Below are 14333 nucleotides of genomic sequence, written 5' to 3'. Positions count from 1 at the left end.
ATGGGGTCTTTCTCGGCACGTGTGCCAGTGGTTGTGAGACTTATCCACTCACCCCTACCGTTAGGCACTGCATCTGCCGCTAGGGTTTACCAGGTGTTAGCGGCCGTCGTGAGTTCCCTTCGGGAACGGACACGATAATTTACTTTTTATTTTATTTTATATCCTAATTACCATGCAGCTCAATGATATCCGATCGCGTGAGTTAAGACCGTGTCGGGCGCTGTGCAGCCCTGCAACAAGACGTGCAAACACTGGTATTCTCAGTGGTACCGGGTGCAGAACTGACTCGCTTGACTTCGGTGTCCATTGAGCACCACGGCATTATGATATGCTGCCTGCTACAGTCAGGTGTACAATTCAGCACACAAAACTAAGTTCCGTATTCTCCGGAGTATGCGCCACACTGGAGTTCAAGCCGCGCCTTTTTTTAATTTTTTACTATGTGCACATCCCTACAAAGTAATAGGGGTAATAAAAGAGACAAAGACAACAAAGGAGTAGTAGGTGCTACAAGAGCTGTGCTGGTCAGGCGCAGTGCACTCCTCCGACCATTTCGGTATCGGAATCGACATGGACTGTGCGGGCCAAGGGGGTATACTATGAATGATAGACTTATGGGAGCATCTGAGAATGCAGCAGAAATGAGAAAGAGAAGATCAGAAAAAACACAAATGCCTAGATCTTTTGTCACGAAATACGGACATGTTACCCTGTTTATTACCATTCTTTTTGCTACGGAAAACACGGTTTTGTCGTCACACTATCCATACACTTACCGTTACCTGAAAACAGAACCTCTCTGTTGCTTGCCAGTTCCGCGCTGCCAACATTGACTTTTTTCTCCACTTTAGCTTTGAAAGATTTTAGCTTGGAGTATGTGAGGTTGGTGTGTGAGGTAGCGTGGCCGAGTGGTCTAAGGCGCTGGATTTAGGCTCCAGTCTCTCCGGAGGCGTGGGTTCGAATCCCACCGCTGCCAGCCAAGTACTTTTTTAAACATTTTTTCCAGAATCATATTGCTGGTAATGTATGCATGCTCGGTCCGTCAGTACTCCAAGCATGTTTCCATAGTGTAGCGGTTATCACGTTCGCCTAACACGCGAAAGGTCCCCGGTTCGATCCCGGGTGGAAACAAATCTTCTTTTTTGTTTTCTTTTGCACCTACAATTACGGAATGCCTTAAGCGGGATTCACAGAAGCTTTTTTGCGATGCGATGTGATCTGCGACGGACGCGTGCGATGCGAACTCGCGAAATACCATTCACAGAAGAAGTCAGTGATGTGACAAAGTCTTGCTGATTTGGCTACGTCACCATGATATTCGCGCGGTTTGATACAACTTGTACAAATTTATAGGCAACTCTTGAACCTTTGTACAACTTTGCTGTAGAAAAGGTCAAAATTGTACGCCAAATCGCTTGTCGCATCGCATCGCAAAAGTTGAGCCAAGCTCAACTTCTGCGATGGCCTGCGATGGCCCAGTTGCGGCAGTTGCGTGGGCCGCGACATGGCTGCGATTTGGGGTTTTCTCGGTTTCGCGCCTGTCGCACCGCGTGTCGCATCACAAAAAAGCTTCTGTGAATCCCGCTTTACTCAGACCATGCATTTGCATGCGCACAAAGTAAAGCACCGAAATTGATTTCGAACACGTAAAATCAAGAGTACATAAGTGTGCAACTCCCACATACCCTGCTGTCCCGACAGAATTTCAAGTTGACGTCATTATTTATGTCGCAATGCTCCTTGCACCAGTGATTTACAACATGTGTACGGGTGTCAACGCATCACACGTTTTTCTTTGCAATAATTTGTACAGAATCGATCGGCTTCGGTCAACCACAGGTTCCGGATTCGTCTGATAATCCGTGTGCAGTGCGCATTGCATCATCAAAATGACGTCAACTTGAAATTCTGTCGGGACAGCACCCATAGTGGAGTTGCACACTCTGGGGGGTTATGTACTCTTGGTAAATTCCCTGCCACGTTTCAAAACGCAACTTTTTGCGACGCGACTTGCGACACCTGCGGCGAGCTGCAGCAGCGACACACGGTTCACAATATTTTTGGTGTTTGCCGCATCCCTATGCACTTATAGTACTATCCACGTGCACTGCACGTGCACCCAGAGCAGAAACTGTACTCTGTTTGTGTATGTCGCGCGTCACATGTCGCGAAAGTTGAACTTTCTTCAACTTCTGCGGCAGGTGCCTTGCGACTGTACGCGACAGCTCGCGACAGGCATTTTCTTGTCGCATCTGCCGCAAATCACGTATCGCGTCGCAAAAAGTTGTATTGTGGATCGGCCTTGAGGGCAAACACATGCTGATATGTTCGACATCACATTCTGAAATACAATCGAGGGAACAAGGCCAAGAGCATGCAAGTCGCCGATCTCTCATACTCTGCTGCATTCCTTTAACCCTTTGTGACCCCATCGATCGATATCGATCGATTGATATACAAGTTTTACTGCACTCTTAGCCGTTTGCAAGTGCTGAAATTGATGGTGCTAAACGCATTCCAACCTTTTCAGCCGATTACAAAGGCTGCAATTACTACACTCTTTCATGCCCTTTCATTCATAGTCTGTTTTGTACAGGGCCGCTCGTAGAGTTTGTGTTAAAATTCATCTTTATAGCAAATCTCATGATACGTTTCCTTTTGGCGTGACCACTTACTGTTTTCAGGACAAGGCGTTTGCAGCACGGGCCAAACACAGGTCGCTGGGTGTGACCGCGCTTTTCTGCCATATGTTAGCCATCGCCAGGCGAACTGATTTAGTAAGTCTCATCCTAACTACTGATTGAGATACGAGAGGTACCTGGTTCAAGTTCTGCCTGGGAGCAGTTTTTCCAGCCGTGCTGCTACCCACAGTCAACTGGAAACTTGTGGCCAGGCACAAGGGGTACATGGATGCGGCTAATGGGTCTTTCTCGGCACTTGTGCCAGTGATCGTGAGACTTACCCACTCATCCCTACCATTAGACGCTGCATTTGCCACTGGGTTTACCGGGTGTTAGCGGCCGTCTTGAGTTTCCTTCGGGAACGGACACGATAATTTACTTTTTAATTTTTTTATTCTGGTTACCATGCAGCTCAATGATATCTGATTGTGTGAGTCAAGACCGTGCCGGGCGGTGTTCAGCCCTACAACAAGACATGCGAACACCGGTTGGTATTCTCACTTGTACCGGGTGCAGAGCTGACTCACTTGACTTCGGTGTCCATTGAGAACCACTGTATTATAATAATTATACTGGGTGGTACAGTCCGGTGTACAATTCCGCACAGAACACCAAGTTTTAACTTAGCTACAAGGACGAATAGTTGCATTCCCCATACGTCGACATGTGAACTAAATACTGTGTTCTCCGGAGTATAAGCCACACTGGAGTTTTTAAGCCGCACCCTGTCCTTTTTTTCCTCACGAAAAACAGACATCTATCCTGTTTATCACCATTCATTTGACTGTCGCGGTACGAGCTGCACCAACGTTTCTGGGTGAATTACGAATATTCAAGGTTTGGCTTATACCCCGGAAAACATGGTATTGTCGTCTCACTATCCATACACTTACCGTCCCACCGCTGCCATTGTTAATTTTTTCCCCGTCATGTTAGATTTTGCTTATAGAATTCAATTCAGCTTGGAATATGCAGAATTGATATATGAGGTAGCGTGACCGAGTGGTCTAAGGCGCTGGATTAAGGCTCCAGTCTCTCCGGAGGCGTGGGTTTGAATCCCACCGCTGCCAACCAAGTACTTTTTTTCCATTTTTTGCCAGAATCATATTGCTGGTAATGTATGCATGCTCGGTCCATCAGTATCTCAAGCATGTTTCCATAGTGTAGCGGTTATCACGTTCGCCTAACACGCGAAAGGTCCCCGGTTCGATCCCGGGTGGAAACAAATCTTCCGTTTTTTGTTTTCTTTTGCCCCTACAGTTATGGAATGGGACCATGCAGTTGCATGCGAACAAAGTAGAGCACAAAAATTGATGATGTAAAACACGTAAAATCCCTGCCACGTTTCAAAATACAACTTTTAAGCTGCGGCAGTGACACACGGTTCACAATCTTCAAGTTTGGTGTTTGCGACATCCCTATGCACTTGTGGTGCTATCCACGTGCACTGCGCGTGCACACAGAGTAGAAACTGTCCTCTGTTTGTGTATGTCGCGCTTCGCATGTCGCGAAAGTTGAACTCTCTTCAACTTCTGCGGCAGGTGCCTTGCGACTGTACGCGACAGCTCGCGACAGGCGTTTTCTTGTCGCATCTGCCGCAAATCACGTATCGCGTCGCAAAAAGTTGTATTGTGGATCGGCCTTGAGGGCAAAAACATGCTGATATGTTCAACATCACATTCTGAAATACAATCGAGAGAACAAGGCCAAGAGCATGCAATTCACCAATCTCTCATACTCTGCTGCATTCCTTTAACCCTTTGTGACCCCATCGATCGATATCAATCGATTGATATACAGTGGCATTAAACATATTATATCTCTGGTGTTCAAAGGAGTTCCTTCACCAATTTTCATAAACGAAGCATCTACGTTTCGAGAGGAACCTTGGCTATGACGTCAAAGTTATCCGAAGTCTTCACGAGGTACAATGCCGCCGTGGTGAGACCGCTGCCAACCAAGTACTTTTTCTTTTGCCCCTGCAATTATGGAATGCCTCATACCACGCACGCACGCGCACGCACAAACAAAGCACCAAAATTAATGTTTGTTGTGGTCCTCCGAGGCAGGTTGTCGCTTTATCAGAGTGGTTGCCTTTACAGGGTTTACTGCACTCTTAGCCGTTTGAAAGTGCTGAAATTGATGGTGCTAAACGCATTCCAACCTTTTCAGCCGATTAATATAATAATAATAATAGTTACAGTTCGCATGTCACTCATGGAAGGATCCATGGGCTTAACGCATCTGTCAACGAAATCCAGGCAGAAGAGCCGACAAAAGGCATCTCATTATTGTTAGAACGTATCGCAGTAAGAACAACTACGCAAGCGCAGCACATTTTTCCACAAGCATCAGCCATTCTTTCTTGTCTAGAGACAGTTCAAAACAGTCAGAAATATCAATATTGGCGTGCTTTAGATCATTTTTAATATTGTCAATCCATCTGAGATGGGGTCGGCCACGTGGGCGCTTGATGTCCCGGGTATTAATTGCCATCTCCAGTGCTTGGTAGGACGCTGAGTTACGTCCTTCGCGAACAACATGGCCCAGCCAGAGCAGCCGACGTCTGCGACAGGTAGTGCTGACTGGGCCTTGTCGCGTTGAGGCGTACACCTTGGCATTCGACATGTGGTGAGGGTACACCACACCAAGCAGGTACCGCAATTTTCAGCGGTGCCATGCGTCCAGCCGATTACTGAGTTGCTGTGTCAGGGCCCACAGTCCGCAGTTATACAACAGGATAGGCAAAATGAGGGCAGAGAACATACAAAGTCTGGAGCTCAGTTTATGACGCTTCCACGAAATGGAGCCGAACGCTCTATTCGCAGCACCTATTCTTGCCTGAATATCCTCTGCGGACCCTAACAAAGAGCCAAGCAGCTTGACAGATCGCCAAGAGGAGTCGGCTTTAGTTACTGTAATATATTGTGTTTTCTGAATATTTAACATTAGGTCAGTATCTTCTTTGAATTTTTCACTTGATTTCTCCACAATCTCCTCGACTTCTCGCCTCTCCGTGTCATGGATTGTTGTGTCGTCTGCATATTGGGTGGTTGGTGCTGGTAAAGATAAGTGCGATAGTATAGGATCAAAGTGGCGCATGGCTCCCTCAGCATACACATTGTACATGATGGGAGACAGCGGATCCCCCTGTACTACTCCGATATTTGTAGCAAACGCTTTGCCTAAATGAGAACTGAGTTTCACTCTCACAGTCGTGTCCGAGATCAGAGTGGCAACGACATCAGTGGCAGCTCCAGAGTCTGAAAATCGCGCCAACGCCTTCTCATGGACAATGGTATCAAATGCTCCGCTGAAGTCTAATAGTGCGGCAGAGTTTTTCCAGTCACCGAGTAGTGCACGTTCGCACATGACAACACGCGTATAGAAAACTCCGTCAGCCGTGGAGCGTCCGGGTGTAAAGCCTGCCTGACTTTCACGTACATATGAGGTGGTAGATTGTTGTGAACGCATGGTGATGATGCGGGTCAGCACCTTGCGAACAACTGATAGCAGCATGACCGGTCTGTAACTTTTCGGTGCACCCATAGGTTTTCCTCGTTTGTATACTGGCACCAGAAGGCCACATCTAAGGTCAGGTGGGCAATAGTGGAGTTCCTTAATGGAGTTGAATAGGGTAGTCAGCCATGGAGTAATGACAGTCGAAGCCGTACGTAGCAGTGCCGCACTGATCCCATCACATCCAACAGCGCCTCCGATTTTCTGGTGCATGATGGCCTTCCTAATCTCTTCAGAGGTAAATGGTTCGTCTTTCGCCTTACTGTTAGGTTGTGCCGGGAAAAGCGTTGGCTGGTCGCTCCGGTAAAACACGGATGCGAAATACTTGCTGAATTCCTCCAAATTCCAATTTACATTTGTGACATTTTCACCACTATCATTTGCGAGTCGTACTGGGGAAGGTTTGTCAGGATTTCGAAGTGCTTTTAGCTGTTTGATGGCATTGAAGTACGATCTTGCATCCGGTCGTAATGCGTCCACTGCCTCCGCTTTGTGCTGCCAATAATTATAAGTCACCTTCGTTTCTGAGTAATGCTCGGATACGGTGAAGGATCTTGTTTCTACTTTGTGTTAGTTCTTTCCGCTTGTTCGGATCTTTTTCCATATGTATCCGGCTGTGAATTTCTTTTTGTTGAGTTGACAGCTCAATGACAGCAGGGCTCGTACTTCTAGCAATCCTCTTCTGTGGTTTCTTTCTTCCAAATGCCTTTTCCGCTGCTGCATGGGTAGATGACACAAATCTCTCCCAGGTTTGGTCTAGCGTGGAAATATCTTCAGGCGGGGTGTTTATGTCTGGCAACGTGCTTGCTATGGCATTTTTGAAACTTTCAGCAGAGTCTTGTGTGGGTTCGTTGTACTTGATGAAGCAGCGGTCGTTGGTTGCTTTAGATGTTGTACACCGCCAGAATGTTAGTCGAAAATCTGCAATAACCGGATGGTGATCGGATCTTGTTGTGAATCCACCGTATGACCTGGCATTCACAACGCGCACTGTGTTTGATCTTCGCATAATCACAAAATCAATCATGTTTCGAACAGGTTGGCCATCCCTGTGTACGAGCCCATCCGAGAACCATGTTGAACGATGCTGCATATGATGTTTGAACATGGTGTTGCATAAAATCAGATTTTGCTCCTCACACAGCTCAATCAGTCTCTCACCGTTCGCGTTGCTTGATACGTGCTTGGAGAAACATCCCACTGCACCTCCTGAAGCAGGTCGTGCGCTCCCTACTTTTGCATTCAGGTCTCCAAATATCATAAAATCATCTCTTCTACTGACCTCCCGGGCAATACCTCGTAGTGCGGAGTAGAAGTCATCTGTTTCCTGAGGATGTGATGTCGAGCGTTGCAGCGTCGGAGCGTAGCAGCAGACCACCGTGAGGGAGTTGCTGTCAGGTCGAGGTCCATTTCGGAGACGAACTGATATCATCCGTTCGGAGATAAATTTGTACGACTCCACATTATTTATTAGTTTCTTGTTGATGAGAAGGCCAACTCCAGCTCTGGACGACGAGCCACCCGAACGATACAGAACATGTCCGTTGTCGTACGTGTCTACACCGGCTCCGTTCAGCCAGGTCTCCGTCAGTCCGAGGATGTCAAGCCTGTATTGTTCGAAATCTTGTATTATTGTAATTTTCTTGATGTTGCTTTTCAAGGAACGAGCGTTGAACGTTCCTGCTCTGAGGGACGAGTCATTCTTACTGCGCTCCGTAAATATAGTAACTGTTGCCTTCGGCTTATTCAAGCAACTCATCTAGTAACAACTCATCTGTCTGGAAACATTGTCAAGGAACAAAAGTCTCTCGCAAGAGCGAGAGTTGCCGGGAGCTCAACCCGACAAACCTTTTCAGCCGATTACAAAGGCTGCAATTACTACACTCTTTCATACCCTTTCATTCATGATCTGTTTTGTACAGGGCCGCTCGTAGAGTTTGTGTTAAAATTCATCTTTATAGCAAATCTCATGATACGTTTCCTTTTGGCATGACCACTTAGGGCGCGGTCACACATGCACTGGGATTCGCTTCGGCGACGAGGTTCGGCGGCAGCGAGCCTGGTGTCGCTCCAGCGAAACCACGCGTGTATGGTCACACATACAAACAGGGCAAACTCCTACTTTGGCGGAAAATGAGAGTAAAGTGGACTGTGGTGCATACGGTACGGAGAATAGACGAGGTCAATGACTATCTTGCACGCATTTTTGTTGCATGGACATCATACGCATACAAATTTCTCGTAGCAAGTCCATATACAGCAGACCGTGGTGTTTTCCGCTGAAGCGAATCCGCAGAAGCGACAGTCTCGCTTCGAAAATTTTGGAGGAAGCGGATTGGAGTTTCCGCTGAAGCGGAAGTTCCGCTTTTCGCCGTTGCCATGCCATTTTTCGCTCCTGCGACCTCGCTTCAGCGTATACGCTACTTTCGAGTGCATGTGTGACCGGGCCCTTACTGTTTTCAGGACAAGCCGTTTGCAGCACGGGCCAAACACAGGTCGCTGGGTGTGACCGCGCTTTTCTGCCATACGTTAGCCATCGCCAGGTGAACTGATTTAGTAAGTCTCATCCTACTGTACTGACTGAGATACGAGAGGTACCTGGTGCAAGTCCTGCCTGGGAGCGGTTTTTCCAGCCGTGCTGCTACCCACAGTCAACTGGGAACTTGTGGCCAGGCACAAGGGGTACATGGCTGCGGCTAGTGGGGTCTTTCTCGGCACGTATGCCAGTGGTTGTGAGACTTATCCACTCACCCCCACCATTAGACGCTGCATCTGCCGCTAGGGTTTACCGGGTGTTAGCGGCCGTCGTGAGTTCCCTTCGGGAACGGACACGATAATTTAATTTTTAATTTTTTTTTAATCTTTCTAATTACCATGCAGCTCAATGATATCTGATCGCGTGAGTCAAGACCGTGCCGGGCGCTGTTCAGCCCTACAACAAGACATGCGAACACCGGTTGGTATTCTCACTTGTACCGGGTGCAGAGCTGACTCACTTGACTTCGGTGTCCATTGAGAACCACTGTATTATAATAATTATACTGGGTGGTACAGTCCGGTGTACAATTCCGCACAGAAAACCAAGTTTTAACTTAGCTACAAGGACGAATAGTTGCATTCCCCATACGTCGACATGTGAACTAAGTACTGTGTTCTCCGGAGTATAAGCCACACTGGAGTTTTTAAGCCGCACCCTGTCCTTTTTTTCCTCACGAAAAACAGACATCTATCCTGTTTATCACCATTCATTTGACTGTCGCGGTACGAGCTGCACCAACGTTTCTGGGTGAATTACGAATATTCAAGGTTTGGCTTATACCCCGGAAAACATGGTATTGTCGTCTCACTATCCATACACTTACCGTCCCACCGCTGCCATTGTTAATTTTTTCCCCCGTCATGTTAGATTTTGCTTATAGAATTCAATTCAGCTTGGAATATGCAGAATTGATATATGAGGTAGCGTGGCCGAGTGGTCTAAGGCGCTGGATTAAGGCTCCAGTCTCTCCGGAGGCGTGGGTTCGAATCCCACCGCTGCCAACCAAGTACTTTTTTTCCATTTTTTGCCAGAATCATATTGCTGGTAATGTATGCATGCTCGGTCCATCAGTATCTCAAGCATGTTTCCATAGTGTAGCGGTTATCACGTTCGCCTAACACGCGAAAGGTCCCCGGTTCGATCCCGGGTGGAAACAGACTCTCTTTTTGTTTTGTTTTGCCCCTACAGTTATGGAATGGGACCATGCAGTTGCATGCGAACAAAGTAGAGCACAAAAATTGATGATGTAAAACACGTAAAATCCCTGCCACGTTTCAAAATACAACTTTTAAGCTGCGGCAGTGACACACGGTTCACAATCTTCAAGTTTGGTGTTTGCGACATCCCTATGCACTTGTGGTGCTATCCACGTGCACTGCGCGTGCACACAGAGTAGAAACTGTACTCTGTTTGTGTATGTCGCGCTTCGCATGTCGCGAAAGTTGAACTTTCTTCAACTTCTGCGGCAGGTGCCTTGCGACTGTACGCGACAGCTCGCGACAGGCATTTTCTTGTCGCATCTGCCGCAAATCACGTATCGCGTTGCAAAAAGTTGTATTGTGGATCGGCCTTGAGGGCAAACACATGCTGATATGTTCGACATCACATTCTGAAATGAGATCGAGAGAACAAGGCCAAGAGCATGCAAGTCGCCGATCTCTCATACTCTGCTGCATTCCTTTAACCCTTTGTGACCCCATCGATCGATATCGATCAATTGATATACAGTGGCATTAAAAATATGATATCTCTGGTGCTTCTTCACCGATTTTCATAAACGAAGCATCTACGTTTCGAGAAGAACCTTGGCTATCACGTCAAAGTTATCCGAAGTCTTCACGAGGTACGATACCGCTGTGGTGAGACCGCTGCCAACCAAGTACATGTACTTTTTCTTTGGCCCCTGCAATTATGGAATGCCTCAGACCACGCACGCGCGCGCGCACAAACAAAGCACCAAAATTAATGTTTGTTGTGGTCCTCCGAGGCAGGTTATCGCTTTATCAGAGTGGTTGCCTTTACGAGTTTTACTGCACTTTAGCCGTTTGAAAGTGCTGAAATTGATGGTGCTAAACGCATTCCAACCTTTTCAGCCGATTACAAAGGCTGCAATTACTTCACTCTTTCATGCCCTTTCATTCATGATCTGTCTTGTACAGGGCCGCTCGTAGAGTTTGTGTTAAAATTCATCTTTATAGCAAATCTCATGATACGTTTCCTTTTGGCGTGACCACTTACTGTTTCCAGGACAAGCCGTTTGCAGCACGGGCCAAACACAGGTCGCTGGGTGTGACCGCGCTTTTCTGCCATACGTTAGCCATCGCCAGGCGAACTGATTTAGTAAGTCTCATCCTAACTACTCATTGAGATACGAGAGGTACCTGGTTCAAGTCCTGCCTGGGAGCGGGTTTTCCAGCCGTGCTGCTACCCGCAGTTAACTGGAAACTTGTTGCCAGGCACAAGTGGTACATGGCTGCGGGTAATGGGGTCTTTCTCGGCACTTGTGCCAGTGGTTGTGACACTTATCCAGTCACCCCTACCATTAGGCGCTGCATCTGCCGCTAGGGTTTACCAGGTTTTAGCGGCCGTCGTGAGTTCCCTTCGGGAACGGACACGATAATTTACTTTTTATTTTATTTTATATCCTAATTACCATGCAGCTCAATGATATCCGATCGCGTGAGTCAAGACCGTGTCGGGCGCTGTTCAGCCCTGCAACAAGACATCCAAACACTGGTATTCTCAGTGGTACCGGGTGCAGAGCTGACTCACTTGACTTCGGTGTCCATTGAGCACCACTGCATTATGATATGCTGCCTGCTACAGTCCGGTGTACAATTCAGCACACAAAACTAAGTACCGTATTCTCCGGAGTATGCGCCACACTGGAGTTCAAGCCGCGCCCAGACCTTTTGGCACGAAATACGGACATTTACAAGCTTCGAATCCCACCGCTGCCAACCAAGTACTTTTTTCCATTTTTTTGCCAGAATCATATTGCTGGTACTGTATGCATGTTCGGTCCATCAGTACTCCAAGCATGTTTCCATAGTGTAGCGGTTATCACGTTCGCCTAACACGCGAAAGGTCCCCGGTTCGATCCCGGGTAGAAACAAATCTTCTTTTTTGTTTTCTTTTGCACCTACAATTACGGAATGCCTTACTCAGACCACGCATTTGCATGCGCACAAAGTAAAGCACCAAAATTGATTTCGAACACGTAAAATCAAGAGTACATAACCCCCCAGAGTGTGCAACTCCCACATACCCTGCTGTCCCGACAGAATTTCAAGTTGACGTCATTATTTATGTCGCAATGCTCCTCGCACCAGTGATTTACAACATGTGTACGGGTGTCAACGCATCACACGTTTTTCGTTGCAATAATTTGTACAGAATCGATCGGCTTCGGTCAACCACAGGTTCCGGATTCGTCTGATAATCCGTGTGCAGTGCGCATTGCATCATCAAAATGACGTCAACTTGAAATTCTGTCGGGACAGCACCCATAGTGGAGTTGCACACTCTGGGGGGTTATGTACTCTTGGTAAATTCCCTGCCACGTTCAAAACGCAACTTTTTGCGACGCGACTTGCGACACCTGCGGCGAGCTGCAGCAGCGACACGCGGTTCACAATATTTTTGGTGTTTGCCGCATCCCTATGCACTTATAGTACTATCCACGTGCACTGCACGTGCACCCAGAGCAGAAACTGTACTCTGTTTCTGTATGTTGCGCGTCACATGTCGCGAAAGTTTAACTTTCTTCAACTTCTGCGGCAGGTGCCTTGCGACTGTACGCGACAACTCGCGACAGGCATTTTCTTGTCGCATCTGCCGCAAATCACGTATCGCGCCGCAAAAAGTTGTACTGTGGATCGGCCTTGAGGGCAAACACATGCTGATATGTTCGACATCACATTCTAAATTACAATCGAGAGAACAAGGCCAAGAGCATGCAAGTCGCCGATCTCTCATACTCTGCTGCATTCCTTTAACCCTTTGTGACCCCATCGATCGATATCGATCGATTGATATACAAGTTTTACTGCACTCTTAGCCGTTTGAAAGTGCTGAAATTGATTGTGCTAAACGCATTCCAACCTTTTCAGCCGATTACAAAGGCTGCAATTACTACACTCTTTCATACCCTTTCATTCATGATCTGTTTTGTACAGGGCCGCTCGTAGAGTTTGTGTTAAAATTCATCTTTATAGCAAATCTCATGATACTTTTCCTTTTGGCGTGACCACTTACTGTTTTCAGGACAAGGCGTTTGCAGCACGGGCCAAACACAGGTCGCTGGGTGTGACCGCGCTTTTCTGCCATATGTTAGCCATCGCCAGGCGAACTGATTTAGTAAGTCTCATCCTAACTACTGATTGAGATACGAGAGGTACCTGGTTCAAGTTCTGCCTGGGAGCAGTTTTTCCAGCCGTGCTGCTACCCACAGTCAACTGGAAACTTGTGGCCAGGCACAAGGGGTACATGGATGCGGCTAATGGGTCTTTCTCGGCACTTGTGCCAGTGATTGTGAGACTTACCCACTCATCCCTACCATTAGACGCTGCATTTGCCACTGGGTTTACCGGGTGTTAGCGGCCGTCTTGAGTTTCCTTCGGGAACGGACACGATAATTTACTTTTTAATTTTTTTATTCTGGTTACCATGCAGCTCAATGATATCTGATTGTGTGAGTCAAGACCGTGCCGGGCGGTGTTCAGCCCTACAACAAGACATGCGAACACCGGTTGGTATTCTCACTTGTACCGGGTGCAGAGCTGACTCACTTGACTTCGGTGTCCATTGAGAACCACTGTATTATAATAATTATACTGGGTGGTACAGTCCGGTGTACAATTCCGCACAGAACACCAAGTTTTAACTTAGCTACAAGGACGAATAGTTGCATTCCCCATACGTCGACATGTGAACTAAATACTGTGTTCTCCGGAGTATAAGCCACACTGGAGTTTTTAAGCCGCACCCTGTCCTTTTTTTCCTCACGAAAAACAGACATCTATCCTGTTTATCACCATTCATTTGACTGTCGCGGTACGAGCTGCACCAACGTTTCTGGGTGAATTACGAATATTCAAGGTTTGGCTTATACCCCGGAAAACATGGTATTGTCGTCTCACTATCCATACACTTACCGTCCCACCGCTGCCATTGTTAATTTTTTCCCCGTCATGTTAGATTTTGCTTATAGAATTCAATTCAGCTTGGAATATGCAGAATTGATATATGAGGTAGCGTGACCGAGTGGTCTAAGGCGCTGGATTAAGGCTCCAGTCTCTCCGGAGGCGTGGGTTTGAATCCCACCGCTGCCAACCAAGTACTTTTTTTCCATTTTTTGCCAGAATCATATTGCTGGTAATGTATGCATGCTCGGTCCATCAGTATCTCAAGCATGTTTCCATAGTGTAGCGGTTATCACGTTCGCCTAACACGCGAAAGGTCCCCGGTTCGATCCCGGGTGGAAACAAATCTTCCGTTTTTTGTTTTCTTTTGCCCCTACAGTTATGGAATGGGACCATGCAGTTGCATGCGAACAAAGTAGAGCACAAAAATTGATGATGTAAAACACGTAA

The 14333-nt window shown here is 47.1% G+C and overlaps 9 non-coding genes across 9 annotated transcripts; all 9 read left to right on the top strand.

Annotated features, from left to right (window-relative positions):
* The first annotated feature begins 894 nt into the window (after window positions 1-894).
* On the top strand, window positions 895-976 carry Trnal-uag (transfer RNA leucine (anticodon UAG)). Its single transcript has one exon. It is a non-coding gene; the product is annotated as a tRNA-Leu (tRNA).
* An 82-nt stretch (window positions 977-1058) lies between these two features.
* On the top strand, window positions 1059-1131 carry Trnav-aac (transfer RNA valine (anticodon AAC)). The gene has a single exon. It is a non-coding gene; the product is annotated as a tRNA-Val (tRNA).
* A 2538-nt stretch (window positions 1132-3669) lies between these two features.
* Trnal-aag (transfer RNA leucine (anticodon AAG)) lies at window positions 3670-3751 on the top strand. Its single transcript has one exon. It is a non-coding gene; the product is annotated as a tRNA-Leu (tRNA).
* An 82-nt stretch (window positions 3752-3833) lies between these two features.
* On the top strand, window positions 3834-3906 carry Trnav-aac (transfer RNA valine (anticodon AAC)). Its single transcript has one exon. It is a non-coding gene; the product is annotated as a tRNA-Val (tRNA).
* A 5752-nt stretch (window positions 3907-9658) lies between these two features.
* Trnal-aag (transfer RNA leucine (anticodon AAG)) lies at window positions 9659-9740 on the top strand. Its single transcript has one exon. It is a non-coding gene; the product is annotated as a tRNA-Leu (tRNA).
* An 82-nt stretch (window positions 9741-9822) lies between these two features.
* Trnav-aac (transfer RNA valine (anticodon AAC)) lies at window positions 9823-9895 on the top strand. The gene has a single exon. It is a non-coding gene; the product is annotated as a tRNA-Val (tRNA).
* Window positions 9896-11781: 1886 nt separating this feature from the next.
* On the top strand, window positions 11782-11854 carry Trnav-aac (transfer RNA valine (anticodon AAC)). Its single transcript has one exon. It is a non-coding gene; the product is annotated as a tRNA-Val (tRNA).
* A 2136-nt stretch (window positions 11855-13990) lies between these two features.
* On the top strand, window positions 13991-14072 carry Trnal-aag (transfer RNA leucine (anticodon AAG)). The gene has a single exon. It is a non-coding gene; the product is annotated as a tRNA-Leu (tRNA).
* Window positions 14073-14154: 82 nt separating this feature from the next.
* Window positions 14155-14227, top strand: Trnav-aac (transfer RNA valine (anticodon AAC)). Its single transcript has one exon. It is a non-coding gene; the product is annotated as a tRNA-Val (tRNA).
* The last annotated feature ends 106 nt before the right edge of the window (window positions 14228-14333 follow it).

This window comes from Sycon ciliatum, chromosome 7, assembly GCF_964019385.1.
Source record: "Sycon ciliatum chromosome 7, ocSycCili1.1, whole genome shotgun sequence".
NCBI classification, from domain to species: domain Eukaryota; kingdom Metazoa; phylum Porifera; class Calcarea; order Leucosolenida; family Sycettidae; genus Sycon; species Sycon ciliatum.
The sequence above is the reverse complement of the archived record's forward strand: the minus strand, read 5'-3'. Positions and strand labels throughout refer to the sequence as shown.